This window comes from Anolis carolinensis, chromosome 3 (assembly GCF_035594765.1).
Source record: "Anolis carolinensis isolate JA03-04 chromosome 3, rAnoCar3.1.pri, whole genome shotgun sequence".
NCBI classification, from domain to species: domain Eukaryota; kingdom Metazoa; phylum Chordata; class Lepidosauria; order Squamata; family Dactyloidae; genus Anolis; species Anolis carolinensis.
Window position 1 is genome coordinate 157333075 of NC_085843.1, and position 25356 is coordinate 157358430.

Here is a 25356-nt window from a genome sequence, read left to right on the forward strand (position 1 = left end):
AAATAGGAAATGTCATCGCAAAGGGAACAACAAGAAAAGGTAAATTACAGGGTCACATTTTCATTTATCTACTACATTGTTTTAATACTGATTGCCAGAACTTCTCTAGGCAGTATACTGTTCAAACAGAAAAGAGTACGTATCAAAAGCAAGCTAAAAACAATAAAAGCAGAGACAGGTGTAAAAAAAAAAACGAAAAAGGCAGCAAAAATAACAAGTCTTTGCCTGATGCCATAGAAGACCTCAAGGCAGGCAACTGGACAAGTCTCTCAGGAAACAGCAATTTTACAACCAGGACACTGCCACTTGTAAGTAACATTATGTAAACACTGCCAACAAGTCACTATTGTTTGTAACATTCACCTTAGAATTAAAGTTTATTTTAAAACTCTAAAATTAGGACAGTAAATAAAGAACATCACTCAGAAGACAGGAGAATTCCAGACAAGAAACAATCAGGGCCAGCTAACATCTCCCAACAAAAGATTCAGCCAGACCTGGAAGCTGCAAGCCTATTTAATGCTAATCAAGCTGGCTAATTGCAACATTTGCACTTGCCTCAAACAGACAAGAATTCTTTCTCCCAACTGGGATTTTCCACTAATATATAAACCCTGCTTGCCTAGTTTCCAACAGACCTCACAACCTCTGAGGATGCCTGCCATAGTTGTGAGTGAAACATCAGGAGAGAATGCTTCTGGAACATAGTCATATAGCCTGGAAAACTCACAGCGACACAAAATATATTAATGATTTCCCAAGTTGAGTTGTAATGCTGATAACGACATGAGAATAGGTTGTGACTGCAAATCTGCAAATAGTTCCTTATTATCAAAAATACCTTAATATTTCAGTAGGTCCTTCGGACTATAGGCAGCATTCTCTAAAAAGATGTGATTCCTTCACCATGAAAATGAAGCTGCATCTAAAATGACACAGGCCCAAATTCAATTTGCAGTATCCTCCCGGTGACTCAAGCAACATAAATAATTGCTCTTAATGTGAGGGGTATGACTCCTTATGGGATATATTTTAAAAATCCACATTATCTGCGGAAAAGTGCTTTCTTTGTAGGCATTTTCTAAGGCTTGAAACAACCCCCTCTTAATGGAAAAACAACAATGCTACAGCTCCATTCTGTCAGGTTTACCACTTCTGCATTTGACAAGTGTGCCTTGATGTTACTCACTATTCTTGCATTGAAGGTGCTCCTATTATGAGTCACTCTCTGACAGCAGCATTAGGACACTTATACAAATACATGAGAATTATATACCGAGTAAAATTTTACCTTTGTAGAAAAAGGATTTTTGAGTCAGTTAGTCAATAGTCACTGTAGTTAATATTTTCCTCTCTTTATTTTTTTAAAAAACCCAGATGCTTGTTTTTCTGAGTTTGGAATCACATTGGAAGGATGGAGTTTTCATGGAGATGAAGAGATTAGCAATCCATGAGATAACTAAAGTATAACGCTTTGATTTTTATTTATTGTTATGACCAGGAGACTTTCTGCCAGGAGATGAATGTTGAAATGGAAGTATATATACCTAACAATATAAAAGAGTAAAAATATTGAAGTCACTTCTGGAGCTTTCAAGCAGTCTCACATTATCTACAAAAGATGGTTTCATACATTTAACATGTTTTTATTCAGTTTCATCCATTAATCAAGCTCTTTAAATTACAATAATTTAAATAGAAATATATTTGACCCCCTGTATCCACAGTTTCTGCATTGCTGGATTCAACCATGAAAATACTATATCACCACCCCTCCTAAAAATCCAAAAATCAAACATTAATTTTGTCATTTTATAGATACCATTTCACTGGATTTGAGCATTTATAGTGTCCATGTGGGTCCTGGAACCAAATTCCAGCAGATACCAAAGGCTCACTATAAGTAAAGGTTTCCCCTGACAATAGTTGTGTCCGACTCTGGGTGTTGGTGCTCATCTCCATTTCTAAGCCGAAGAGCTGTCGTTGCCCATAGACACTTCCAAGGTCATGTGGCTGGCATGACTGCATGGAGTGCCGTTATCTTCCTGCCGGAGCGATACTTATTAACTTACATTTGCATGTTTTCGAATTGCTAGGTTGGCAGAACCTGGGGCTAACAGCAGGAGCTCACCCCACTACCCGGATTCGAACCGCTGACCTTTCGGTCAGCAATTTCAGCAGCTCAGTGATTTAATCTGCTGTGCCACAGGGGGCTCCATAAGGCTCACTATACAGCATATATATGTGTCTAAACAAAAAGTATATAAATTACACACATACACACAAAAGAGTTGGAATAAAACTAATGGAAATAGCTCTTTCCTAATCCCATCTGTCCCTGTTCGCTACTATGCATTTAAAACAGATTCCCAGGATTCACACATGATCAGCTGATCACATTAAGCAGAATGTGAAACTTCTAATTGTTTGGACTACAGCTTCTAGAACTCCATCCAGCATGAACATTGACCATGTTGAATGGGAAATTCTGGAAGCTGCAATCCAAAAAGGAATATTTTTTGTTCCCAAACTGAAACAAAGTTTCAACATTGTGCTACATATGGCAACATCGATACTAAAACAGTTAATCATCAAACATTTATTTATTTATTTATTTATTTATTTACAACATTTATATGCAGTCTGAGTTCTGTTTTTTAAAAAAAATAAGAAGAAGAATGGTATTGTCGACATCCTTTTCACCTGAACTTCTTACTGAGCCCCCGGTAGTGCTGTGGGTGCTGTCAGGACTGATGACTTGAAGGTTGGGTTGCTGACCTGAAGGTTGCTGGTTCCAACCCGGGGAGAGCGCAGATGAGCTCCCTTATCAGCTCCAGCTCCATAACAACTTCCTGACAGAGTGTTTCAGTCTCACTAGGTCTTGTTTGGTCTCCACACATGGGGACATGAGAAAAGCTTCCCACAAGGATGGTAAACATCAAAATGTCTGGGCATCCCTGGACAACGTCCTTGCAGACAGTCAATTCTTTCACATCAGAAGCAACTTGCAGTTTCTCAAGTTGCTCCTGACATGAAAAAAACCCCAAACTTTTATCTTGGAGGCTTTCAGTATGACACAAATCAGATATTATTGACTACCACTCTGATTCTCTCAGGTATGTATACTGCAGTTGAGGACACAGTGTCAGCTAAGCCATTCCGTGGCACAATCATGTTGCAAACAGAAGAGAAGTATTTCGTTGGCAATTTGGTCTCTCCTATCCAGATAGCCTCAAAAAGGGGACAATCTGTCTAAGGGGGACTGAAACATCAGCAAGGTTTGCAGATCCTTATAATTTTTATTGAGTTTTTACCGGTTGGTTTGATCTATCAGTTGTTGTTTGGCATTGAATGTTTGCCATTGTGTTTATTTTGTTGGAAACCGCCCTGAGTCCCCTCTGGGAGATAGGAAGGGTTATATTATTATTATTATTATTATTATTATTATTATTATTATTATTATTATTATTAGCAAGATTTCTGGATAGCCTCAAAAAGAGGACAATCGGTCAAAGGGGGCCTGAAACATCAGCAAGGTTTACAGATCAATGTGGTCATTCAGAACAGAGGAGGGAACTAGATGTGCAGAAAGGCCTGCCACAAGTTTGAGAGCGATGGACATTCCTGTACAGAACTGTAATCAGTAGCTGGCATGATTGGACAACTGCTAGAATTTATGCACTCAACCAGGGACCATATTTTGCCTACACCTTGGCAGAAATACTTGTGCTGCCACCCCTTTCCTTTTTCCAAATGCCTAGGCTAATCTGTCTTGTGATATTACCGTTATCAGCTGGAGCCCCTGGTGGTGCAGTGGATTAAATTCCCAGACTGGTTTCGACTATATTAAGTCTTCCTCAAGTGGAAAAATACGAAATTCACAGAATGCAATGGACATCAAGTTCTACAAAATTAAATATTCCTCAGGTGGAAAGATAGGAAAATACAATTATGAAGTGGACATCAATTAATCCGACTGAGGAGCTCTGTGATCATTTAATTCCTTAGCAAGCACCAGGTTAAATCCAGCAGGACTGCTGACCTGAAGGTTGCCAGTTCAAATCCATCCTGGGGATAGTGTGGATGAGCTCCCTCTATTAGCTCCAGCTCCATGCAGGGACATGAGCGAAGCCTCCCACAAGGATGGTAAAACATCAAAAAAAAATCTGGGTGTCTCCTGAGCAACGTCCTTGCATTCAGCCAGTTATCTCACACCAGAAGCGACTTGTAGTTTCTCAAGTCGCTCCTGACACACACAAAAAAAACCCCAGTTATCAGCTGGGGAGAATCAGTTTCTATATCCGACAGGATCGCACTGGGAACTACCTAAATAGGACTCCAAGTTTCCCATTAGTAGCTGGGCAGAAAATTTGAACAGAAGTATATCTTGTTGCATATCATATTTTTGACAAAATAAATGTCACATAACTATATCTGCTTTTGGAAACCAAGACTTATCAGTACTTCTCTTGCCAGCTTCTTTTGCAAAAAGAAGTCCATCGTTCCAATTCCTAGTCAAGCTATATTTCTGTCATTGGAAATTAACTGGAAACAAATGCCTGAGGGCTGATAGAAATGGGCTATTATGCTTCTGAGGAAAAGGAAAATGACTGTACACTGATCTGATAGCAAAGGAGGTGGCTTCCTGAAGTAACATAACATTCATGAGCTTGTGGGAAAACAAGAAAGGAAATAAAATTCAAATAGGCTGGAGTACATTTATTTAAAATTACACAACAATATAATGCTGAAGGACAAGAGGGAAATTTTAAAAGAACATAATGAGGGAGAGATTTTTTATTTTTTTGGCTTTCCTTCAGTATTAAGAGCTCTTTGAAGAGCGAGGATTGTGAACTTAAAATGATGAGGTCCTTACCACAAATGGTCTGTGTGGAGACCAAACAAGACCTAGTGAGACTGAAACACTCAGTCAGGAAGTTGTCATGCTAGCCAAGGCACTCTTATCACAGCAAGCAACATTCGTCACAGAAAATGAATTATTAGCCATTGTGCTACAGAGGTCAGACACTTTGAGAGAAACTAATGCAATGTGAAGATAAAGAAGGGCCAGGAAATTTCAGGAATTGATGGAACTTCCGGGGAACAGGGAAGACATAGCATAACACATTACTCCCTTCCATGGGTCAGGCTCCTCCAAAAATGAGGAAAAAGAGAGAAAAGTTTGCATGAAATATATACGAAAAGACAGAATACATTAAAATGATTTCCAACTATCTTTTTTGCAGTTGTATGATAATTCCTGAAAGAGCCCCAGTGGCGAAGTGCGTTAAAGCGCTGAGCTGCTGAACTTGCAGACTGAAAGGTCCCAGGTTCAAACCCCGGGAGCGGCGGGAGCGGCCGCTGTTAGCTCCAGCTCCTGCCAACCTAGCAGTTCGAAAACATGCCAATGTGAGTAGATCAATAAGTACCGCTCCGGTGGGAAGGTAACGGCGCTCCATGCAGTCATGCTGGCCACATGACCTTGGAGGTGTCTACGGACAGAAATTTCGTCTCAGAAATTGAGATGAGCACCAACCCACAGAGTCAGACATGACTGGACTTAACGTCAGGGGAAACCTTTACCTTTTTATGATAATTCCTAAGGTTCCACATCCCTCCTCTACATCTAAATTTTAACATTTTGTCTATGTGAAGTTTAACATCTTATGTTGGCATGTGCTTTGCAGGGAGAAAGAGAAGCAATGACTGCAGACTATACAGTAAATCCTTACTTTTAAGACAGTCTATAAGAATATGTATTAAGGCATTGAATAATTGCCATATATAAGCCGCCTTCAGTCCTCTTCAGAGTAGAGAAAGGCTGGGTATAAATAGGGCAAATAAATAAATAAGAATATAGCAATTTGGTTCCAAATGATAGCATCTGTTTTAATTTGCTCCTAAGTGTTACAGAGCACTTCATGCTTTATTGCCTGCTAAACACATTAATTGTCACAACATTTATATGCAACAATTAATTGACTATCTTAGCTTCATAATCATTAAACAAAGAACATTGTAATAACCTTATGTACACAGTCTGAGGAATCCTTAAATTTCCTGCATAGTTTTGACTTTGTTTACTAGAAATAAATCCATTTGTTTCAACAGGATATACTTATCAGTTAAGTAGTTTGGGTTTAGTATCTGCCATAACTTGGCCACACAACAAAGGCCTGTATAAACTTCCAGATCAACCAATACAATGCTACTCAATCAATCGTTACCCAGCATGAACTGTTGAGTTCATTTTGATATTTCTTTTACAATTATTCTCAAATCTCTGCCAATGTTTTGTTGACGTTTTGGCAAAAGAAGAAACAGTATTGTGGTAAGGACTCTTGCTTTACTAAAGGTGGACTCAATCCAGTTGGAAAATCTCAACTAAAGTAGATTCAGTATATCAACTGCTACATGATGAGTCAATAGACAGCAACAAATGAAATATTTTGTTGCTGTCTATTGGTATATTTTGTTTTGCACATCTGAATGTCAGCATGTTGGGAAAGGCTACCTTCATTAATACTTCGCAAATACCTTTAAATGCTAGTACGGTGTTTCTCAACCTGTGGGTCAGGACCACTGGGGGGGGGGTCACGAGGGGATGTCAGAGGGGTCGCCAAAGACCACCAGAAAACACATATTTATTATGGTCTTAGGAACCCCTTTGGCTGAAGATCTCTTTGCCTGTCCTTCTCTTCCTTTTTGGAAACAAACAGCGATTCCTCCCACCAAAAGCCCAATTTGCCCAATTCTATCATTGGTGAAGTTCAAGGGGCTCTTTGATTGTAAGTGAACTATAAATATTAGCAACTACAACTCCGAAATGTCAAGATCTATTTCCCCCAAACTCCAACAGTGTTCACATTTGAGTATATTGAGTATCTGTGCCAAGTTTGGTCCAGATCCATCATTTTTTGAGTCCATAGTACTCTCTGGATGTAAGTGAACTACAACTTCAAAACCTATGGTCAGTGCCCATCAAATCCTTCCAGTATTTTCATGGAAATTCTGTGTGCCAAGTTTGGTTCAATTCTATTGTTGGCAGAGTTCAGAATGCTCTTTGATTGTAGGCTAACTACAACTCCCAAATGACAAAATCAATCCCCCCCCTACCCCACCAGTATTCAAATTTGGGCCTATCGGGTATTTGTGCCAAATTTGGTCCAGTGAATCAAAATACATCCTACATATCAGACATATATATTACAATTCACAAGAGCAGCAAAATTGCAGTTATGAAGTAGCAACAAAAATAATTTTATGGTTAGGGGGGTCATCACAACATGAAGAACTGTATTAAGGGGTCGCAGCATTAGGAAGGTTGAGAACTACTGCCCTAGTAGGAGCTGTAAGTCAAACACTGATTCTTTGAGAGAACATCCTTTGCCTCTTACCTATCAGTATAAATTCTGGCAGGATTGGCCCCTGCATTGTTTATCCTACTGTTTCTGTGTTCTAAGGCAGATGTTTCATGGACAAGAGATTTGGCGAAAGTAGAGAAAAATTGAGGCTGCCTAAATACCTGGAAGGCACTGGATCCTGGGTGATTTCAGAAGCTAAACAAAGTCAGGTCTTGAAAGGAGAATACCAGTTGCTATAGGCTGTATTCAGGGAAGGCAATAGCAGACTACCTCTGAATAAATCTTGTTAAGATAATCCTATGACAGGGTTACCATAAGTTGACAGAGACCTGAAGGCACAGAACAACAATGGTATTTGGACAAGATGTTCTTACAGGTGCTTCTCTTATACTCTGAAGCTAAAGCACTTGCATTGTGTGCTCAGTCACAAGGCCATCTCTGCTTCCACAGTTGCTCCTTCACAATAGAATTTTTCATCAAAAATATACAAACATATGTGGAAAATACTCACATGAAAACCTCTGAAACATCGGTACAACAAGAAGTGGTTGGCATTTTTAGTGTTGTATGTGTGTATGCACAAGAACATACTAATCTATATACTTATAATTTCCTCTGTCTGCAGTAAAGCTTGTGAAAGATGTCATTGTATTGAAAAGTTGTAACAATTCCTGCATTACAGTCAATTTGCCCTCCTTCGGTGATGCTCTTAGAAATATGGTTGTCTTTTTGCTTTTCTTTATTTCTCTTTTCCTAATCTTTGATGAGAAGGGAAAAACTTTTTTTTCCTGCCAAAAGATCACCAGATGGAAAAGGTATTTCACCTTCTGCAAAATGAGGAGCCTTTCGGTTTCCTCACAATTTTCACAAAAAGCTTCTGTGCAAAATTAATGTCTCCCGCAGTTTGTTAAGCAAAGCAAGTGTACAATGTAACTACAAAGTGACAAAATTAGGCACTTATTGCCGACATGAAGTTAATAGTTTGTAAAAGTTGGGAAAGAGGAAGTAGTAATAATAGTTGGACCCCCAAATCACATGCACCATTGGCACAAAAATTGGCTTCCCAAATGCAAACACCTCATACAAATGCTAAAAATATTCCTGTTTTTATTTTCATTCTCATGTACAAAAGGATGAGGCAGGGATTTCTACCACTACTATTACCGTGGCTTCAAACAACACTTAGGACATCATCCCATGAGGGGGAAAGGCAGGGGGAATCTTCTAAGTGTGACATTCTGTAGTCTTCTGTTTCCAAAAGGAATAGAGAATTTAACCATAGTTCCCATCCCATCTTAAAATACAACAGTTGCCATCCCACCTTAAGATGCCCGGTTTCAACCATTTTTATGCACATTGAAAGCAGTTCAGTTGGTTGTTCCCAGGCTTCACAAGTCTCTGTTTCTCTTCACTTTAAAGACAAAATCCATAGGAAGCAGTCCTGCATCATTTGATGGGCTCCGTGGGACTTGGTCTTAAAGTGAAGAGAAACTATAAGAAGATAACCCTTGCTTCCCCCTCCACTTCAAGGGATGAGGTAGCAAAGACATTAGGTGAATAATAATAATAATAATAATAATAATAATAATAATAATAATAATAATAATTTATTTCTACCCCACCACCATCTCCCAAAAGAGACTCGGGGCAGCTCACAAAGCACTCTTAATGGAACAATGCATACAGTGCAATAAATACAGATACATCGATATCAAAGAAAAGCATAATTTATATCATCAATATATGAACACTACCAGAATAAAATCAATCAATCCTGAAATAGACATCAATAAAATGTTACAGTAATTATAGACATAAAATGAATAACAACCAACCAGTCATATAAAGTTATTTCAGTGAAAACCAATGGGTCAACAATTTAAACCTTTTGGGCTCTATACCTATTGGAAAGCTTGGTTAAAGAGCCAATTTTTTAGGTTGGACCAAAAACATTGGAGGGTGGAGGCTAGCCTAATTTTCCTCAGGAAGGCTTCCCAGAGCTGGGGGGCTACCACCGAGAAGGCCCTCTCCCTCGTCCCCACCAACCGTACTTGTGAAGGTGGTGAGACTGAGAGGAGGGGTTCCCCGGTGGACCTCAGAGTCTGCGCCTGTTCATAAAAAGAGATGCAATCATGAAGATAGGCTGGACCAGAACAATATAGAGCTTTGTAGGTAACAACCTGCACTTTGAAATGGGTCCGGAAACTTGTCGGCATTACATACAGTTTTCCCCCTGCATTTGTGGTTCTGACTTTTGTGAATTTGATGATGCACAGATTAAATTTAAAATGTTTTTTCCAGAAAAACCTATCTCCTCCAGTGTGACTCTATGATCAACTTCTTACAGCCATGCTAGAAGATCTAGTGATTTCTATAAAGGCTGCCTCCTTAGAAATTTCTAAGCTGGTCCAATTGTGCTGGAAGACCTAGATACAGTGTTCTCTCACTTATCGCGGGAGTTAGGTTCCAGGATCACCCACAATAAGTGAAAATCCGCGAAGTAGGACACTATATTTATTTTAAAATTTATACATTAGTAGTTATATAGAGGGCCCTGGTGGCACAGTGTGTTAAAGCGCTGAGCTGCTGAACTTGCGGACCAAAAGGTGCCAGGTTCAAATCCCGGGAGCGGAATGAGCGCCCGCTGTTAGCCCCAACTCCTGCCAACCTAGCAGTTCGAAAACATGCAAATGTGAGTAGATCAATAGGTACCACCCCGGCGGGAAAGTAACGGCGCTCCATGCAGTCATGCCGGCTACATGACCTTGGAGATGTCTATGGACAACGCCGGCTCTTTAGCTTAGAAATTGAGATGAGCACCAACCCCCAGAGTCAGTCACGACTGGACTTAACATCAGGGGAAACCTTTACCTTTTACACTATTTTAAGTCTTTATCAACCAATCGTGTGTTAATAAATCACCTCCTTTTCCTCCCGCTGCTGCTTGGGCTCCTTTTCTCTCCCTTTGGCTTCGCCTTCCTTCCTTTCTTAGGCTGTAAACTGTAAATTATAATTTTTTATGATTTATAATAGTCTTTTAAAGTTTATTGAAAAACCGCAAAACAGCGAATCTGCGAAAAGTGAACCGCGAAGTAGTGAGGTAACACTATATTCCTATCTCAGATAAAAAAGGGGTTTTTGGTCCTGTTCCATTATTTGGGCAAAGGCCAAAAGGGGTACTAGACAGAGGATAGTCCATTTTATGGGAAAAGGGGGGTTCAAAGAGTAAAACCATTTCTCCCTTTTTTTCCTGTTATTCTCTCCACTTATGTCATCATTGTGGAAACAACCCTTGTTTATGAAATGGGAAGTCAGGAGGGAGAATTACAAGCGAAAATGGGGGAAGTGGTTTTCCTCCTTCAACTCACTCCCCACATAAAATGGACTATCCTTCTCTGTCTAGCAGCCCCTTTTGGCCTCCACCGAGATAATGGAACAGTAGTTTTTTAAAAATCACAGTTTTTCACATTCACCAGGGACCTGTGTTCCTAACGCCAAAGAATGAGGAGCTATAAGTGTATTGCTGAATCAAATCAAGAGGGCAGCATGGCAACAGCCAGCAGTTATCTGTGACTTATTAGCAGATTCTTCTAAAAATATAACATTAACCGTTGCCACATTTGCAGTTGCAGCCCCAAAAAACAGAGCTAAATTAGTAAAGTCCACAGCGGAGGCAAGAAATGGAAATGGAGATAGTTTGGGATGATGCAAATCAGACATTGTATTGTTATCACATCACTGCTACTGTAATTTTAAAGAGCCAGTATATGGAATAAGTTTTAATGTTTATATTTGAAAGTGCTTATTATACTTTTAAAGGTTATATTATTTGATGAAATGGCCTATGGCTGGTACAAGAAACAATTCATTCAGTCAAGAGTCCATATAGTCCATTAGAGGATTCCTAAAAATTCCATAGACAGGAAGGAGTTTTCTATAATTCCACTCCGGCAATGGATACTGAGGGCCTAAATATCCCAAATTCTGTCTAATTTTGGAAGCTAAGCATAGTACTGCATAGTACTTTGGGGACCAACAAATACTAGGTGCTGTAGGCTCCATTTCAGAAATGGCAAACCACCTCTGATTATTCTTTGCCTAAGAAAACCTTACAAAATACTTGACAGCACCATAAGTTGACAGGCAACTTGAGTGGACATATACATACCCAACTGGTACTAAGGCAAATTGCTTCCATGTCCTAAAGATTGCATATAGCCATCATGACTAGCATTAATTTACACAATTTACCACCATGGATTTGTTCTTGTTAAAGCCATCTAGTAGCCACCATCATCACATTTGTGTATCTTCAAGCGTGTCCTTCAAATTGATGCTGACATGGTACAAATGTGTTTGTCTAGATCAGTGGTTCTCAACCTGGGGGTCCCAGATGTTTTTGGCCCACAACTCCCAGAAATCATAGCCAGTTTACCAGCTGTTAGGATTTCTGAAGTTAAAGGCCAAAACATCTTGGGACCCACAGGTTGAGAACCACTGGTCTAGATGCTAATACCAACCACAGCAGAAAACAGAATCAAAGACAGCTGGGTCAATCAATATTTACATGAGTTGCATTGATTGCTTTATGGGTCACAGCTATACAAGTGTTTGCTTCAGAATAATTTCGAAGAAATATTTTGGATAGTGGTGTACTTAGAGATCTTTAGGGTATAAATGTATTCACAGAGAAGTTCATCTTATTACATTTGTTCTTCTGTAAGTCTCCAAAGAGCCCAAGACAAATGATTAGTTATCTTCTGTTCTCCTCACAACGAAACTGTGAGATTGATTAGACTGAGAAATAACTCATCCCAAGACAAACCAAGTGAACTTTATGACTGGCGAAAAGTGGGACTGACGTAATTTCTCCACATCCTGTGTTGCCCGTTGAGCTTTGATTGTTCCAGATTTTGGAAATAATTTATTACATACAACTATGTTACCTGTTAATGCTGTGTTTTGAGATAATGAGAGCATAATGATGTTCCTTTGCAAACAATTCAGTGAAGAGTAACTCTTATGGTTTTTTTTAGTTTATTACTAAAAACTTTTTTTAGTTTATTACTAAGGGGCCCGTGGTGGCGCAATAGGTTAAACCCTTGTGCCGGCAAGACTGCTGACTTGAAGGTTGGGTTGCTGACCTGAAGGTTGCTGGTTTGAATCCGGGGAGAGCGTGGATGAGCTCCCTCTGTCAGCTCCAGCTCCCAATGTGGGGACATGAGAGAAGCCTCCCACAAGGATGATAAAACATCAAAAACATCTGGGTGTCACCTGGGCAACATCCTTGCAGACAGCCAATTCTCTCACACCAGAAGCGACTTGCAGTTTCTCAAGCAGTTTCTTAAACATGTTTCTGGAATGAGCTTCGTGTAGTCCAAGTAGACTGGAATGTATTTAGTCCTAATCTTTTTTTTTATACTGGTTTTAAACCACTTCATAGGATGTGTTGCAATGGCAGATTCCCAAATTAGTTTAGTGTTTACACCTTATTTTATTTTGGGTATTTAATATTTAATGTTTTTTTTTACTTAAGTGATATTTATCTTTACTGTTCTAATGTAGCACAAATCCTCTGTAAAATCATACTACCTATTTTTGACATTAATATTGAAATCTGAAATATATGGAGAAAGTCTTTACTGACATAAAAAAAGTTTATTACTTTCTAAATTCCTTTTTTGGAACTAAAATTGCTTTTGGGACATTTTGGGACATTTTCAGTGGAGTTTTCTTTCCAAAATTTAAGTCATTGTATTATTTTTTAGATGGATTTTTAAACAAACAAAAAAGTAGTGATGCAGGTAACAACCAGAAGAAGAAGAATGATCAGAAGAATAATCAATAATCTTTGGCAGGCTTCATAAAGAGTTAAATAATAAAAGCCCCATCATTCCTCCCAAAAAAACCAACTCACCAAAGAACATGTTTAAAAAAGTCTAAAATAACATTCTATACTGACTGGGGTTCCAAACGTATAGTGATACAAAAGGTTTATTTGCATGGTTATTACTGGCAGGGCTCCAAAGCATAGACCTGCTGTAGCAATATTCTAAGTCCAAGAAGATGGTCAAAATGTCAGGGAGAGTTTGGGGTTTACAGAAATATACCATTATTCCACTTTACATACGGTGTAATATAGAATCCTAAGAATTTGCACTTTGGGGAAAGCTATTTAGCATTTTCAGATGGAGAGCTCCAGTGTCGTACCCAACAATAAACCCCTGAACTCCATAGGATGGAACCATGGTTGTTGAAAATAGAACAACAGTGGCATAGTTCTATAATGTGGATGAACCCCTGGTCAGTACTTAAGGAAGCCACGCAAGTTAACATCACCGAGTCTTGACTAAAACCCTGTGTAGGATATGTTATTCATTTGAATTGTTTCATTAATTTATATTTCACCTTTCTTCTGTATGGGATTCAAAGAGACTGACAAATTGTGTTGTCGAAGGCTTTCATGGCCGGGATCACAGGGTTGTTGTATGTCTTTCGGGCTGTGTGGCCATGTTCCAGAAGTATTCCCTCCTGACGTTTCGCCCACATCTATGGCAGGCATCCTCAGAGGTTGTGAGGTATGGATAAACTAAGTTAAGGAAAGGAAAGAATATATATCTATGTAGAGTCCAGGGTGTGGCAAGAGTCCTTTGTCACTGGGAAGCCAGCATTAATGTTTCAGTTAATCACCCTAATTAGCATTGGAAAGGTTTTTGTCTCTTGCCTGGGGGAATCCTTTGTTCAGTCATTAGCTGCCCTCTGCCCTCAGAGTGTTGGTTCCCATCTACTGTTTTGATTTTAGAGTTTTGTAATACTGGTAGCCAGATTTTGTTCATTTTCATGGTTTCTTCCTTTCTGTTGAAGTTGTCCACATGCTTGTGGATTTCAATGGCTTCTCTGTGTAGTCTGACATGATAATTGTTGGAATGGTCCAGCATTTCTGTGTTCTCAAATAATATACTGTGTCCAGGCTGGTTCATCAAATGCTCTGCTATGGCTGATTTCTCTGGTTGAATTAGTCTGCAGTGCCTTTCATGTTCTTTGACTCTTGTTTGGGTGCTGCGTTTGGTGGTCCCTATGTATACTTGTCCACAGCTGCAAGGTATCCGGTAGACTCCTGCAGAGGAGAGAGGATCCCTCTTGTCCTTCGCTGACCGTAGCATTTGTTGGATTTTCTTTGTGGGTCTGTAGATAGTTTGTAGGTTGTGCTTCTTCATCAGTTTGCCTATGCAGTCAGTGGTTCCCTTGATGTATGGTAAGAACACCTTTCCTCTGGGTGGATCTTTGTCTTGACCAGGGGTCCCCAAACTAAGGCCCGGGGGCCGGATGCGGCCCTCCAAGGTCATTTACCTGGCCCCCGCTCTCAGTTTTATAATATAATATTTTATATCAGTTTTAATAATATAATATATTGTATATACATATAATATTGATAATAATCTTATGTTATACAATATAATACTAATAGTAATACCATATAATAATATTAATTATATGTTATATATTACATATTATATAATAGTATAGTGGTATAGTTCAATATAGTAATATATAATGCTAATATTGTGTTATGCTAATAATATAATATATTGTATGTACATACAGCTGCTCTGAGTCCCCTTCGAGGTGAGAAGGGTGGGATATAAATGTAGTAAATAAATGCAGTAAATAAATAATTAATTTTAGACTTAGGCTCAGCCAAAGTCTGACATGACTTGAAGGCACACAACAACAACAACAATCCTAATTATCTTGACTATCTCATTGGCCAGTAGCAGGCCCACACTTTCCATTTAAATCCTAATAGGTTTATGTTGGTTAAAATTGTTTTCATTTTTAAATATTGTATTGTTCTTTTGTTGTTGTTGTTGCACTACAAATAAAACATGTGCAGTATGCATAGGAATTTGTTTGTATTTTTTTTCCAAATGATAATTCGGCCCCTCAACAGTCTGAAAGATTGTGGACCGGCCCTCTGCTTAAAAAGTTTGGGGACCCCTGGTCTTGACTCTCATGGCTTGTTCTTGGCCTTGCAGCTCTTCTGATGTCTGTGGTGGAGTATCCATTGGCCTGTAGAGCCCAGTTTAGGTGGTTGAGTTCACCTTGGAGGAGGTGAGGTTCGCAGATTCTTTGTGCACGGTCTGTCAGGGCTTTGATTGTGCTCCTTTTTTGACTTGGGTGATGGTTGGAGTTTTTATGAAGGTATCTATCTGTGTGTGTAGGTTTTCTGTAAACTGTGTGGCCCAATTGTTGATTGGGTTTGCGGATGACCAGAACATCTAGAAATGGCAGTTTTCCTTCCTTTTCTTTTTCCATGGTGAATTGGATGTTTGGGTGGATGCTGTTAAGATGGTCCAGGAATTTGCTGAGTTCTTCCTCTCCATGGCTCCAAATTGTGATGTAGACTGACAAATTCATTTAGGTAAAGGTAAAGGTTTCCCTTGACATTAAGTCTGGTCATGTCAAACTCTGGGGGGGGGGGGGGATGCTCATCTCCATTTCTAAGCCAAAGAGCCGGCGTTGGCTGGCATGACTGCATGGAGGGCCATTACCTTCACACCGGAACGGTACCTATTGATCTACCCACATTTGCATGTTTTCTACTAGGTTGGCAAAAGCTGCAGCTAACAGTGGGAGCTCACCCTGCTCCCCAGGATTCGAACCACCGTCAGCATGTTCAGCAGTTTAGGGGTTTAATCCTCTGTGCCACAGGGGACAAATTTGATAAGCAAATTTATTTACTCATCATTAAATTCACCATTTTGTCATTACAGCATACCAGCTGCACCAATCTTACTTCTAAAGGCTTTTTTATCTATTAACACACTTTCTGGATTTGATTTTAGGAAATTTCTGACATGGTGATGAGCTTTACTTGTTTGGGGGAACCAAACAACAGCCACAACAATTGACAGCAGACCAATAAATAAATACTCATTTCAACCAAGCATTCCGAAAGAGTTGAATCTATCCAACCATGAGGTGTTGAGCAACTGTGAGTTTTGTTTTGTTTTTCTCATGGGCCAGCACAGCTATTCTTGTTTTTGTTAAATCTGCTTTGGAAAATGTCACATCAGCTGTTCAGAGCACAATCTACCACCTAAAGAGGAACTAAGTTTAGGAGATTTATCCCCTCAAACCACCACGGGTCCTTTCACAATACCCAATTATAGCACTATGGGCCTGGATTCATGCTATGAAATCCTGATATTTGTAGTTAAAGGAGAGGCATGTAGAATTCTTCTCTAGAGAGCTCTAATGCATTACCAAACTCCAGAGAGCCAAAGGAAATCTGCAGATACAGCACAATTGAAGGATTTTTTTTTTGGTAGTATGAAAGGGTAACACTTATACTTCACCATACCCATGGTAACACTTATACTTCACCATTTTACAACTTCAGACACCACCTAAAACCTCCAACTTTGCTTACCTAAAGTTGGTAATGGCAGTCACTTTTCTACATACTTCTGCTCCAGTGGTTTCCAACCTTTGGGCCTCCAGATATTTTGGACTTCAGCTCCCATATAGCTGTGCTACTCAAGAATCTTTGTTTTGTTCAAAACAAAGGATAAATCTCCAAGTTGCAAACAGCTCTTGTGTTCTCGGGATGAATAGTTCCAGAGAACATGAAAGCTTGCACTGATTTTGTGGCATTTGAGTTGATCTGCAAGGATATTACGCAAGTGTGAATTTTCTTCTTTTTTCCCTTATGAACAAGCTTTTTTTAAAAAAAACTCTCATCATTGTAATGCTTAGAAAACAGAAACTCCCTTTCCATTAATTCAAGAAGCATGTGTAGATGACATAAATCACATTCCGACAAAAATACTTAGCAAAAATGTGCCCTTCTCATGAAAGTTTCCATGAAGCAAAAAGGGCATTTAAATATAGCTAGCAAGAGCAGCACTTGCATCAACAATGGCTTAGAAATAATAAAGTCCACCACATTTTCAAGCATTAAAGAATCTGCTACTCAACTGAAAAAATCGCAAATAGTGTTTTTAGTGCAGCACATCCATGGTTTTAATACCCTATGAGTTCTCTGATAGATCCCCCCCCCCACCACCACCCAAAAAAAAAAGCTGTATGACTTTGGGTTCTTCAGATTTCGTAACACGATCACCAAGACGGCCATCAACCCTGCAATAGGCAAGTTTATCAGATTGTTAAATCACAGGAAGAGATCTTCCATTCCATTTTTTTACCCAAAGGGATGAAGTCTAGTCGTGTCCAACTCTTTGGGTTGGTGCTCATTTCCATTTCTAAGATGTAGAGCCGGCATTGTCCATAGACCCCGCCAAGGTCATATGGCAGGCATGACTGCATGAAGAACCACTACCTTCCCGCTGGGGCAGTACCTATTGATCTACTCACACTGGCATGTTTTTGAACTGCTAGGTTGGCAGAAGTTGGGGCTAATAGGAGAAGCTCACCTCCGCTCCACGGATTCGAACCACCAACTTTTCAATCAACAAGTTCAGCAGCTCAGTGGTTTAACCTGCTGTTTAAAAATAAAAGTTCCTAAACTATTTAACATCAAAAATATTTTAAAATCTCAATTTTTCATGTGACGGAGTAGTGGAATTCTGGCTACTTCCAGTTTTTGTTTTTAACTTCGGGGGTGTCTCTGAACAATCTTCAGAAATGGCTTGAAAAATGGTTCTTGACATGACAACTTTACTTCCCCTGATTAAAAAGACCAAAGATCTAAGCAGCAATGTATCTGAGTTTGGAAAGACCATAAACTAGGGTTAGGCACCCTGGTGCTCCCCAAACACTTCACACTACAATTTCCACCATCGTGACCATTATTTATGGCAGTGTGGTCCAACCTTTAGTTACCCGAGGGCCAATCAAACTTTGTATAGGAATGTGAGGGCTAGAGACATTCCAGAAAGAAAACGAATTACATATTGTATTCAAAAACTTAAAGCATTAAGAAGGGTAAACAATTTTTTTTCCAAATGTTAAATTAAAATATTTTTCCAGAAAGAAGGGCAAGGTCCAACAAAAATGAATTGGTGGGCTGCATGCGGCCTGTGGGCCGCAGGTTAGACCACACTGATTTATGGACCATACAAGTGGCTGTCCAAAATACAGATGGACAGTGGAATTTGATTTTTTTTAATGCTGGAAATAATCCATAAATGTCCCACTTTCCCACTATGGTTCAGTAGTTTGAATGTGAATGTTTCATTCTGCTTCAGTGAAGGCACGACTGAATAGTGGATCTGGCGGGGGTGTAGTCTGGTTGTCCCTCTCTTGAGAGAAGTCACCAGCAAGAAAATCTCAAGCAGAGCCGGCCCTAGATATTTTTCAAGTGTAGGCGAACAGAATTTTGGTGCCCCCCCCCCCAACCCAATCACTGAAAAATAAAAGTGTTGGATAAGCGAAAATGTTGGATAATAAGGAAAGATAAAGGAAAAGCCTATTAAACATCAAATTACATTATGATTTTACAAATTAAGCACCAAAACATCATGTTTTACAACAAATCAATAGAAAAAGCAGATCAATACATGGTAATGTTATGTAGGAATTACTATATTTGCGAATTTAGCACTAAACATTGAACAAGGATATAGGGCAGTGTGGACTTAGATAACCCAGATAGCCCTCAGTATTAAAAAAAAACACTCTAAAATCAGGACAATAAATAAAGAACAACACTCTGAAAACAGAAGAAATCCAGACAGTAAACAATCAGGGACAGCTAACTCCTCCCAAAAAAAGATTCTCCCAGGCAAGAAGAAGCCAGGCCTTGAAGCCACAGGGCCATTAAATGCTAATCAAGGTGATTAATTACAACATTCACACCTGCTTCAAAGAAAAGTTCTTTCTCCCACCCTGGACCTTCTACAGATATATAAACCCCACATACCTAGCTTCCAAGTTCCCACAGACCTCACAATTTCTTTTTTTTTTTAAATAATTTTTATTAAGTATTTTTGCATACAGGTTTAAAATAGTGGGGTTCCAAAATGGGAGAGGGAAGTAGGGGGTAGGGAGGAGGGGCTGGGGCTGGGAGAGAGGTTATAGAAGAGGGGGGAGGAAAAAGGGGAAAGGAGGAGAAACAAAAGCAAAGGGGGTGGGTTTTAGGAGGGTGGGAGGGGGGAGGGGGCTAGAGAGAGGCCCGGGAGAGTCGGTTGAGTCTTTGGATGTCAGAGAGTAGTCCCCTTGTGGTGTCGGCTAGTCCATGGGTAACTGTCCATTTGGGTGGGGGGGGGGGGTCCGTTTGCCTCCTGAAGCGACATGTTGTGTTGCTAGATTTGTATATTTCTGGTTGTTCTTGTGGAATTTCTTCGAAGTATGTCCGTCTTTTTCTTATGTATTCTTCAAATATTGACCAGTCGGTTTCTTTTATTGGTTGTCCATGGTGTTTCTTCATCAGGAAGGTTAGTCTGTCCATGGTCTTTATTTCCCATACTTTTAATAGCCATTGATTGATTGAAGGGATCTGGTTTGTTCTCCATAGTTTGGCGAAGGCAATCCTGGCTCCTATAACCAGATAGTTTAGAATTTTTTCCTCATCTGTGTTCAATTTCAAATTTTTAAGGCCCAATAGGTATAATTCTGGTCTCATATGTAGTTTCTTTCCCATTATTTTTACACATTCTTCATGGATTTTTTTCCAGTACCTCTTTGTTTCGGGACAGGACCACCACATGTGGTAGAAACTGCCCTCATTCACCTGGCACTTCCAACATTTTATTTGAATATTTTTGTTGTAATGGCTTTTTTTTTTTTGGAGTGATGTACCATCTGTAAATCATTTTGTATTAATTTTCTTTTAAGTCGGTTGCATATGTGTGTTTTATATTTTTCTTCCAGATTGATTCCCATTCCTCATATCTTATAGGCCTTCCTATGTCTTTGGACCATTGCACCATGCTTCCCTTAATTTGTTCTTCCTCGGTATTCCACTCCAAGAGTTTCTTATATATCTTTGTAATTAATTTGTTTTCAGACTCTATAATTTTGTCCCATTCTGAGTCTTTCTTCATGAAGCCATCTTGTTTATCCTTAATATATTCTTCCTTTATTTGCCTGTAGTGGATCCATGATAAGTGACCGAATGATTTCAATACTTCTTCTTGTGATTTTAGTACGTATTCATTTTCTTGACTTGTGAGGACATCTCTGTATGTGGGCCAGTTTATGTTGCTTTGGATACTCTTCTGAGTTATTGCTAGTGGCGATAGCCACATTGGAGTTTTGGTGAACATTCTTATTTTATATTTCTCCCATATGTTGTTTAGTGAAGTTCTTATTATATGGTTTCTGAATATTTTCTTATTGTTTTTGTCTGCTTTGTGCCATATATATAAATGCCAGTCGGCTTTTAGGTCGAAACCTTCTAGATTTAAGATTTCCTTGTTCTTTAGAAATAGCCAATCTTTGATCCAAGTTAAGGCACAAGATTCGTAGACCTCATAATTTCTGAAGGCCCCGAAGGTGGGCTCCCGTTGTGCAAAGGTGGGTCTGTGCCGGCCGGAAAGCCCAGCACGGGCACCGGGAGGCCCAGTGTGGCTACAGGAAGGCCCAAAAGAGAAGAAGGTGGAGAGTGGTGCCCTCCTCCCAGGACGATGGTGCCCCTGGGACGATGGTGCCACAGGCAAGTGCCTAGTTCGCCTTATGGTTGGACCGCCTCTGATCTCAAGCTGCTTTCTCTGTTATTCATGCTTGAAACACTTTTTAGAATTTTTGCTCTTAAAGGGCAACAATACAGTAGAGTCTCGCTTATCCAACATAAACAGGCTGGCAGAACGTTGGATAAGCAAAAATGTTGGATAATAAGGAGGGATCAAGGAAAAGCCTATTAAACATTAAATTACATTTTGATTTTACAAATTAAGCACCAAACATCATGTTTTGCAACAAATCTACAAAAAAAAAAAACAGTTCAATACACGGTAATGTTATGTAGTAATTACTGTATTTACAAATATAGCACCAAAATATCGAAATGTATTGAAAACATTGACTACAAAAACATTGACTATTGAAAGGCAGACTGCGCTGGATAATGCAGAACGTTGGATAAGCGAAGGTTGGATAAGTGAGACTTTACTGTAGTATGATCCTGATAAGTTACGTTTTGGATGTCACTATTCCAAGGCCTTTACTTCTTGGCAATGGGAACCATGGCACAGAAAGCAGTGTAAATGACACTATCAGTACTGAGGAACTTATACTGCAGAAAAGAAAACAGTGAACGTCATCCTATTAAAGCACAAATGTGGCAAAATTTGACACACCACTCCAGAATTCAGCTTTTTTAGGCCCCATTTATACTGCCATATAAAATCCAGATTATCTGTTTTGAACTGGATTTTATGGAAGTGTAGGCTCATATAATCCAGTTCAAAGCAGATAATCTGGATTATCTTCTTTGCTAATCTGGATTATATGGCAGTGTAGATCTAGCCTTAGTGAGTACAAGCAGTGTGGTGTAGTGCTTTGAGCATTACTGCAAATTTGGAAACTAGGATTTGAATCCATACTTGGCCATGGAAACCCATTGGTGACTTTGGGTGAGCCACACTCTCTCAGCCCCAGAGGAAGACAAAGGCAAACCTCCCCTGAACAAATTTGGTCAAGAAAATCCCATAATAGGTTCATCTTAGGTTCACCATACATTAGAGATGACTTGAAGGCACAAAAGAACAATGGGTGAAATAGTTTTGAAACTAGATAACCCCAAGCAACAGACTAGTGTGACAAGCTCCTTAGACCAGTGGTTCTCAACCTGTGGGTCCCCAGGTGTTTTGGCCTACAACTCCCAGAAATCCCAGCCAGTTTTACCAACTGTTAGGATTTCTGAGAGTTGAAAACCAAAACATCTGGAGACCCACAGGTTGAGAACCACTGCTTTAGACTATTTCTCAAAGAGCCATAGCACTTATAAAGGTCTTGAAAAAATTGGCACTGTAGTTTTCACTATGAGTCAAAGAACCTAATGTGTTTTGGTTTGACAGAGACAGAGATAAATGTGTGACTATCTCATGAATAAGAATGCCTTTGATTTAATTTCATAGGAATAATGCTGCAGCTCTGACTGTGCTTTCCCAGTATTAGTTGTCGGTTTTGCATAAAAGGAATAAATAGACTTGATGGCTAGGAGACAGTTGCAGTCACAAATATGTTTTTCTTCTTCCCAAGTCAGTGGCCACTGGTGGCAGGAAATCCCATAGTCTGATCATGCTGTACTATATAATCTGTAGTGAGCTCCTCATCATTTAATTTCACTGGAAGATACCAAGTTCTAGCATTGTACTCCCAGTAGTGCAGTGGGTTAAACTCTTGTGCCAGCAGGACTGATGACTTGAAGGTTAGGTTGCTGACCTGAAGGTTGCCGGTTCAAATCCAACCCGGGGAGTATGTGGATGAGCTACTTCTATCAGCTTCAGCTCCATGCAGGGACATGAGAGAAGCCTCCCAACAAGGATGATAAAAATGGTCAACATCCTTGCAGATGGCCAATTCTCTCACACCAGAAGCAACTTGCAGTTTCTCAAGTCGCTCCTGACATGAAAAAAAGCATAATGAAAGGGAAAGAAAGTTGTCATCCTATCCACTTACTCTATACTAGGAGTGGGCTTGAATCTTTTTTTTTTCTGTTTCATTTGTGGTTTTGTATTATTTTGTCCATTTAGATTGCATGTAATGGAACAACCCCATGGGAACAAAAGAAACAGTGAAATGGATGAAGAAAAGGAACAGTAGCTGTTTGGTCGGCTGATTTTCATCGCTTATTTATTTATTTATTTATTTATTTGCATCACTTTTACCCCGCCTTTCTCTCCGAGGAGACTCAAAGCGGCTTACAGTAAATAGGCAAAAATTCAATGCCTAAAAACAATGTAAAAACAACAATTCATATAAAACAATCTACAAAACAACAGTTCATATAAAACAGGTACCATTACAAAATAAAATCACATTATATAAAATTTTAAGAATGTCCAAGATTAAAATCCATTCATCCAGAATCCTCAAGTCTTCGTACAGGTCATGTAAAGTCCATGTTCTTATTCATTAAAAGCTTGTGTGCACAGCCATGTCTTTAAGGCTTTCCTGAAGCCTAGGAGAGTTGGTATCTGCCGTATGTTGCTGGGGAGGGTGTTCCACAGCCGAGGAGCCACCACCGAGAAAGCCCTGTCCCTCGTTCCCACCAGCCTTACCTGCGAGGCTGGTGGGACCGAGAGCAGGGCCTCCCCCGATGATCTAAGAGTTCTAGAAGGCTCATAGGGGGAAATACATTCGGACAGGTAAGATGGGCCAGAACCATTTAGGGCTTTGTAGGTCAAAACCAGCACTTTGAATTGGGCTCGGTAGCATATCGGCAGCCAGTGGAGCTGGCTCAGCATGGGAGTAGTACGCTCCCTGTAAGCTGCTCCTGTTATTAGTCTGGCTGCCGCCCGTTGTACTAGTTGGAGCTTCCGAGCCTTCTTCAAAGCCAGCCCCACGTAGAGCGCGTTGCAGTAGTCCAAACGAGCTTTAACCAGAGCGTGGACCACCGTGGCCAAGTCAGACCTCCCAAGGAACGGGCGCAGCTGGCGCACAAGGCGGAGTTGTGCAAAGGCTCCCCTGGCCACCGCCGAGACCTGGGGTTCCAGGCTCAGCGATGAGTCCAGGAGAACCCCCACTTGGCTGTAGGTTCTTCAGCAGGGCCTTCAGCCAAGCGCCGAGTGCTTGATGCTCATAGGCCCTGCCTGCTGGGCCTACGAGCATCAATTGCTCAATGTCTTGTAGGCCCGGCTTGCAGAGCCTACAGTTGAGCACCAAACATTTGATGCTCATGGGCCCAGATTGCAGGGCCTACGAGCATCTAAGCGCTCGGCACTCACCTGTAGGTCTTGTGAGCCGGGCCTAGGAGACATTGAGTGTTCAATGCTCGTAGGCCCTGGCTGCCGGGCCTAATATCGAGCACTCGGCTGTAGGCCCTGGCGCTTTGCCGCCCAAGGCCTGAAATTTTTTTTTGGTTTTTTTTGGATATAGGATGGAAAAGCCCATTCAAATAGGCACCCATTTCCATAAGAGTTGGACGGAAACGGAAATGGGGCCATACAAATGTAGCAAAGAGAAATGGTAAGTAATTCCATAGAAATGCACAAACCTACTCTATACTATATATAATTTCACACATCTCTGTCATATACTTCCTTGCTAAACCAAAACAATTTCAATATCCCTTACAGGGGAGCTGTTCCAATCTTTTGGTTGCCTTTTTCTGCACAATCTTCTAGCCCTGAAATCATCTTTTTTTTTTTTGAGGCGTGGAATGAATGGCTCATAAAGAAGTCCAAACAGTGAAATTTGACAGAGAAACATTCTCTTTCTAGTTCACATTCATCTGAATTTAGAAAAGCTCGCACGAAAACTGCAGATTAGACATAAGATAAAATGTGTGTGGGCGGATGGGGGAGTAATAGTATTCCTGTGCTGTAGCAATCTACGATTTGTGAGATACTTTCATTCATTTAAAGGATTTTTGACGTAATACCAGCTTATAAATAGCTTCTCGGATCTCGAATCCTTGATTTGAACATGGCTTGACCTTTGGACTCAAATCTAAATGGCAAGGGTTATGAACACACTATGATGCAGCTATTGACTGCTGCCTAAGGCTTTAATGCTGACAGATGTGCCTTTAAAAAAAGCAGTAGGGTGGAATGAATGGAATGTTTCTGTACTGTTCTCAATCACAAGAGAGAACATTTTTTAGGGCAAGAAAAAGTGAATATTCCCTTTAACAGCTTGCTGGTAGAGCTCATTAGCTGAATCTGTAACAGGGAAAGAGAGAGTGTGAAAGATGTTTTAAATCACCGTATTTATTACATTTTTGAGCTTCCCGACAAGGAGACAGATGCACACAACTCACCATCAAATTATTGCTTTACGGTCTGCCAAGAAAAATTAACAATGATTACATTTAAGAGGGTTTTTAAAAAAATAAAAATAAGCCCTTCCGCATTCTGAATATATT

The 25356-nt window shown here is 39.9% G+C and overlaps 1 protein-coding gene across 1 annotated transcript in view; it reads right to left on the reverse strand.

Moving 5' to 3' along the window:
* Positions 1 to 25356, reverse strand: part of grk5 (G protein-coupled receptor kinase 5) — a 325889-nt gene that overhangs the window by 234946 nt on the left and 65587 nt on the right. The window lies entirely within an intron of this gene.